This window comes from Miscanthus floridulus, chromosome 8, assembly GCF_019320115.1.
Source record: "Miscanthus floridulus cultivar M001 chromosome 8, ASM1932011v1, whole genome shotgun sequence".
Classification (NCBI taxonomy): Eukaryota; Viridiplantae; Streptophyta; class Magnoliopsida; order Poales; family Poaceae; genus Miscanthus; species Miscanthus floridulus.
Window position 1 is genome coordinate 17,451,948 of NC_089587.1, and position 7,046 is coordinate 17,458,993.

General features: G+C 43.0%; 1 pseudogene; it reads right to left on the reverse strand.

Moving 5' to 3' along the window:
• Nucleotides 1-3,606: 3,606 nt before the first annotated feature.
• LOC136475849 (PTI1-like tyrosine-protein kinase At3g15890) lies at nt 3,607-6,754 on the reverse strand (annotated as a pseudogene).
• Nucleotides 6,755-7,046: the final 292 nt, after the last annotated feature.

Below are 7,046 nucleotides of genomic sequence, written 5' to 3' on the forward strand. Positions count from 1 at the left end.
TAGTGGTGGAAGAATTGAAATCTGGTAGCAATCTAGAAGTCAAATGAATCTCAATTTTTTACAGCTACTAGATAACTTAGTGAAGCACATCTCCACCAAATTTCGTGGTATTTAGATTTATACTTTGGGGGATATGCATTTTTCTTTGAAGTGTACAGAATCTGTCAGAAAAGTGACAATTATTGGATTTATTTAGAGTCACTTTGATTGAAATGCCCTCAAGTTAAAACATGTTTATAAGTAATTGAGGCACCTAAGTTTGGTTTTGAGATGATCTAGAAGTATGACAAGCAAAGAGTACAAGGGCATTTGATTGTGGAGTGTACTTTGCACATATTCGGTACTCAAATTGGAAGATCAAGATCAAACTTAATATGAAGATGAAGTTTAAATTCTAGTGACTATTGGAAATCATTTGGTAGAAAGAAAAATACTTAAACAAGTAGAAAGAAAAGGATTTAAAGAAGGAATCAAGGTTACTCATCAAATTAAGTCCATCACTTGGGTCAATCAACAAATTTATTTCAAGTGAGTGTCAAGAATGATTCTTGGAGAGAGGTCACTTCTCCCTAGTGTAGGGGCTTGCCGCCTATGTGTAAGTAAACCAAGTGTGTTACTTGGAAGGCTAACATGGAAGTAGTGATCCGAGAGACATTTAAGATGCTTAGTTAAAGCAATCAAAAGGGTTTATCAAGAAAAGCAAGCAACACCCAAAAGAGAGCTAGTCCTGATATTTCAAGTGCTATTCTCATATTGATGCTCTTATACAAGCAAAGATGAAATGAAGAAGTAAGCCAACCACATCATGATAGTGCGCTTGATCATTAGTGGTTCTTATTTCATATGGGTGAAGAATAGACTCTATCTATGATGATTGGTCTTCACCAAGCTATAAATTAGACTTCACATTGCTATTAGAGTAATGAATTGGAATCTATGTGACTATCCTCTACTCCAACATAGCAAATGTATCATTGTAATGTGCATGATTATTTCATCCCTTACTAGTATGCGAATAGTGCATATAGTTCATACTTCATAGGATCATGTATAACAAATGAAAGTTTTAAATCCATAGCCTACCACTATTGCTTGAATGATTAGTTGATCTAGTGGTTAGTATATGAATTTATTTATGAGCTAGTGAACTCAAGTACTTGATTTAATTTAGATTGCCAACAAGTGACAAGTACAACCTCGATAAGATAACCTCCAAATGAGTGTGAAGAAGCTTAGAGAGGGTTCAAACCGGACTTAGAAGCTTAGGCAAATCAATTTAGTTTAAGTCAACCATAGAAGCTCATGATAGTGATAAGAGTAGAAGCACAAGACAACAATATAAATGGATATCTAGTCTATTTGTTTTAAGTGATATCTAGACTCAAGTATTTCATCAAAAATTCACAAGTGATGTCTAGATCAACTCACAAGGGATATCCTATAAGTGGTACTCATGAAGATAGCAAAGGTTCAAGAAATATTTTTTATTGATAAATCTAACAAGTGGTTCCATACTAGAAAATTCTTTCAAGTGGTATCACATCTACACATGGTATCAATCATTGAAGACGATGGTTCCACAAGTGATCCTCAACTTTAAGTGATCATCAAATGAAGAATGTATCCCTCACCTACAAGAGCTCAAGTTTATCAAATGGATGACCCATGCTATGACATAGGGAGAGGTGTCCCACAAATTGGTATGAAGGTCAAAGATCCTATGTGTGGTATCTCAAGGGCTACAAGTGGTGTCATTCCAATGATCAAGTGATGTCCATAAAAAATGAAAGATTCAAGCCTCAACCATCTACCCCAAATGCAAACATTTGCATCAATGAGAAGCACACCTTTTATGAAAATTGATGACAAAGGGGGAAAGATTGTACAAAGATATGAAAGCTTTAGGAGAGATTGAGACAAAGAAGTAGAGGTTGGACATGGACATGCACAAAGAGGGAGAAACATTGAAGCAAAGAGATAGATCAAAATTCTTGGATAAGAAAAGCACACAAGTAGGGGGAGCAAGCTCATGAACTTTGATTGATTGCATTTGATATGTGCATAGTCATGTTTGCATTGCATAATTTTTTTTAAATTTGATATGCATGCTTGTGTGGTATATGCTAGTTGTAGAACTTGAATGATGATTTGATAATTAGCACGCATAGGATGGTAGCTAGACTTGTATTTTTACACGTGGTACTAGAACCTTGCTTATAATGATTGATCTCATAGGGTTTCTAGTATTTTTGTTGTCTAGCTACTCATGGTGTTAAAAGTGCAACTCCAATTGGTATCATGCATCAAAGGTTAATTCTTTACATCTTAGCATCATTTGGTAGTAATTACTCTTCCACAATTCCAATCTATCCATATGTGTGAGCTTCAAACCAAACACTCTAGCACATATATAGGGGGAGCTAATACTACCATTTTGGATTTATGGTACTTGTCCAAAATCATTTACTGTCGGTAGAATATGCTCGGCAGTCCACCGAGAGGTATCCTGCGATGGTAGATTTGTCAGTGGGGTGCACGACCTAAGTCTCAAGTTCTGGCAGGAGGCTGGGCCCATCAACTGTGTCCAGTCACGTCTCAAGACGCTGGCGTTTCGTGACTTCCATGGGGATGAAAGTGAATTTGCTTTCCTTATGTTTATTGCCGAAAACGCCCAGGTATTGGAGAAGATGAATATTGTGCTGGAATTTCGAAAACCCTATAAACCAGAAGAGCTGGCCTCGAAGATGATGGCATTGGACAATGCAAGATGGGCAAGCGGAAGCAAGAAAGTGGGGTACAAGTTTTCCCAGCTTGGTGAGGGAGGAGGCAGCGTTTGGAATCACAGATTAGCGTTTGATTTTAATTGCAACGATCCTTTTCTGTACCTTTGAGTTTAGAACTCAGACACAGTAAATAAACAATTAAATTAGACACTACATGCTAATGTCCCACTGCTCTACAGTTTTTTACCAACGTATGTCTAAATTAGAGATATCGCAACTAGTTGTATTGTACTAACTTATTCACCGCTGCTATATGGATGCTAAGTGAGTGTGCTTTACGCTGCTTTTGTTTACCACATTTGAACTGTTTCTTTGTCTTGTTGCTGTTTTCTAATACCGAAGATGACTAACATTTTAGTTAATTATATTAGCATAGTAACTGTACTGGAAGTGCACCTTGTACCTCCTCTTTTGCATCACACCATTTCCGCTAAGAATTATCTCAGGTCTGTGGTGAACCACATCAACCTGTATGCAGATGCCACTGCACTGCCCACCTGGTTATGGCCTTATGGGCACTGATATTCTCATATGATCATGTCGGGTGTGGCTCGATCGGTCTTGTTAAGTTGTTCCTTGAACATTAGCATGCGTTCTTACAGCTTCTGAGCCTTCCCTGGGAAAGGGTAAGGCGGGTGGACTAGCATGATTGACGGGGGGTCATTTCAGCAGGAGCCGGCTACTAGCCAGCCCTGGGGACTGTTTTGTTTGCAAACTCCATTGCAGTGCTCGTGCCTGAAGAAATCTCAGTCTTGCATTTTTTGTGACGATCGTTGCGGAAGAAGCGCCTAACAATAAATTCATGTGAAAGTAGTGATAATTATACATGACGAAAACCTAAAAAAATGACATATTATGGACTTGCACACAAATCATTAATGGACTGAAGTAGCTAAACGCTAACAGCAGTGCAGTGAACAGCTTGCTACAGATGGAATCAGGCCCAGATTTACAGAATTTTACAAGCCAATAGAACCTATGCCAACACGAAGAGATGACAGCACATAGGAGAACTAGGCAAGGAAGCTCCCAAATTAACTTGCTAATAGCAAGGAATAACCACAAAAATACACTGATAAACACATTTGTCCCAGGCAGGGAGCTCAGGGCACCTACTGACAATACCACTATGCATCACACTACCTTGCTGAGGGAACTGTCTCACTTGAATCAACTGCCTCCTCTATCGCATCAGCTTTGGGACTCCTCTCCTCGGTGATGCAATCTGAGCTATCAGGTCCGGATGAGCTCTGAAATGAGCTATCAGGCTTGAACAGATCATCGTTCTCCAGGTTGGAAAGCTTCTCAGTAGATTCTCCTTTGAGCAGCTCAACGACTTCAGACATTATGGGTCTCTGCTCTGGTTTGTCCTGAGAACAGGCGAGCCCAACAAGCACCATTCGCTTCAGCTCATCCTCGACGAAGCTATCCTTGAGCTTTGGATCAGCAATTTCCTTGAACTTCTTGTCACGAGCTAGAGGAAGAGCCCACTCAGTTATGGTTTTCTTCGTGGTGGGGTTAAGCTTCTCAACTGGCTTCTTCCCGCTGGCAAGCTCTAGGAGCATAATTCCGAAACTGAAGACATCGCAGCTTTCAGAGGCCTTCCCAAGCATTGCATACTCTGGTGCGAGATAACCGAGTGTGCCTTTCACCTTTGTGGTGACATGCGTTGCACCATCTGGAATTAGCTTGGCAAACCCAAAGTCAGCAACCCGAGCTTGGAAATTCGAATCCAGGAGAACATTGCTCGCCTTGACGTCTCTATGAATGATATGCGGCGTCGCATAGTGATGCAGATAACTACAAGATGAAAGAATTTTAAATAATAAGATTGCTGAAGTTTGGTAGGCATGAATGATGTTCTGAGGATAAACATGAACAATGATGTTGTGTGGCTTACGCGATCCCTTCTGCAGAATCGACGGCGATCTTTATTCTTCTTTCCCAACTGAGATTGCACTCTGCCTGCGTGCTGTCCATGAAGTTGAGAGTGTATGCTCAGGTTTTGCATATAATCATAGACTATCAAGCGTTCCTGGCCTTCAGCACAATATCCGCGCAAGCTTAAAAGGCTCTTGTGCCTCACTCGTGCCAAAATCTCCACCTCGACAGCAAATTCTTTTTCAGCTTTGTTGCTCCAACTCTTGAGCCTCTTCACGGCAATCTGTTTGTGTCATTAAAGAGTGAAGTGGTAAGTTCCAGAGGATATGAAATCCCATTCATGGAGTAAAGAGTAAATGAAACATACGGTGTCCCTTAAGAAACTGGTATTGAAACACTCAAAAAGTGTGCAGCAAAAGCATATCAATGAGCCCACAAGGAGCACGTAGCTCAAAATCCCACAGAAAAGAAAAATATTTACCTTATGATACACCAATTTAGGCAGATTGTTGCTTATAAAAAAGGCAGATTGTTGCAACATAGCATGCCCATGTGTCAAGAACCCTACTTTTTATCTAGCCATAATATATATAGGTATAGCATGAACAATGCAAACTTATACGAGCATAGGTTTACCATAGAGTAAAAACAATTAGCTGATGTGGTCGTATTTGCCAGGACTCTGTGATTGGCTGAAGGACAGCTCTGAAAACTACCATTTTAGATTTCAATTACTGCTAGAACTAGAAATAGCACTCCAAGATGAGACTGAATCAGTTAAGATACAATCATTAACGTCAGGAGGTTCCATTGATGGCACTGTCCTGCTCTTACCCCAAAAACATGCCAGTTGCTTTCGTTCCCCCCAAAAAAATGCGAGTCCCCAGAAGCTAACACAGCAAAAAAGGCTGTGCACACAGGGACACAGTAGAACAGATTATTTTGGTTGTTCAAGAGAAAGACTGCACCTGTGACCCATCCCAGAGCTGGCCCCAATACACACTGCCAAACCCACCCTCGCCGAGCTTGTTATCATAATTGAAATTGTTCGTCGCCGACTGAAGCTCCTTCAGTGAGAAGATCCGCCACGTCGTGTCCTTCTTCTTCTTCCTCCTACCAGGTTCAGCCCTAAGAACACAACAAACCAACAGTGATTCAATCAAGTGACGGGCAGCAGTTACTAGAAGAATGCATGGTACGAAAAGGAAAGGTACTAATGGAGCCCCCAAAGGTAATCACTTCACCCAACTCCTCCCCAAATTGCAGCACATTCTGAACAAACTACTTAAAGTTAACTTTATGTCCTCTTCAACCTGATCTGCCCGCAATTCAACACTAATATTTGCAGTGAAACACAGACAAACAGTGAAATTTGAAACGATGCAGAAGTTCAGATATTCAATCTTTGTCCTTCCATTCGATCCAAACAAGATGTGATTACTCATTGTATTTATCATTCAACGATTACTGTACTAACCAACCCACAGAAATATACATCAAGCTCACACGATTATCTCACATCTCTGATCCTTTCTCGTTAACCAAATCAATTGCCACCGGAGACACCACCCAAATAGATCAATTTCTCTCTGTGTTGAAACTGAACACAGGTGAAGCACACAATCAGTTCCCCCAAAATCCCAGTCTACAAAGTGACACACAAACCAAATAAGGAGGAAGAAAAAAAAAGGCTGCTACCATTTGACCATCCCCTTCTCCGGTTCTCCCCCAAACCGAGCACAACCCAAACTCATAGCCCCAAACCCGCACCGAGACCTCAATTGCAAGGAAAAAAAATCGGCGGGCACGGCTAGCCGGCAACCACTCACCCGTCCGACCAGCAGCAGGAAGCCCACCCCATCGCCCGCCCGCCAGCCGCTTTCAGCGCCTCCAGAGCTTCCAGGTCAGCAAGAGAGCTAGCTCACCGGACAGACACGTCCCGCGGCCAGGCGCTCACCCGCCGCCGCCTTCTCTCGAGCCTCGACGCCGGCGGGACGGACAGCAACGGGGAGGACCGGAGGAGGGGAGGGAGAACCGGAGGGAGAAGGGGCTTGCGCTGTGTGTCTGTCGGCTGACTGGCTGAGCGCACCACCACTTCCCCACTAGCGTACGCAAAGCCAGGCCAGGGCCAGGTACAGGTAGCCGGGTCCGGGGCGCGGTCCGCTCACCCGCGGCCTCCCGAGCGGCCGTCCACGTGGCGGCGCGCGGTTGGCTGGTTTTGAACAGGCCGCGGTAACGGTCGGTTCTAAATCGGCGGGGTAACGTCACGCGGCGGGTGACGGGTCGCGGTCGAGATGGCCACTGACGTGCGGGCCACGCGGGGGTGGACGGGCACTGGAATGCGGGCCCCGCGGGGTGTGTTTAGAATGCTGGCTGCTGTTG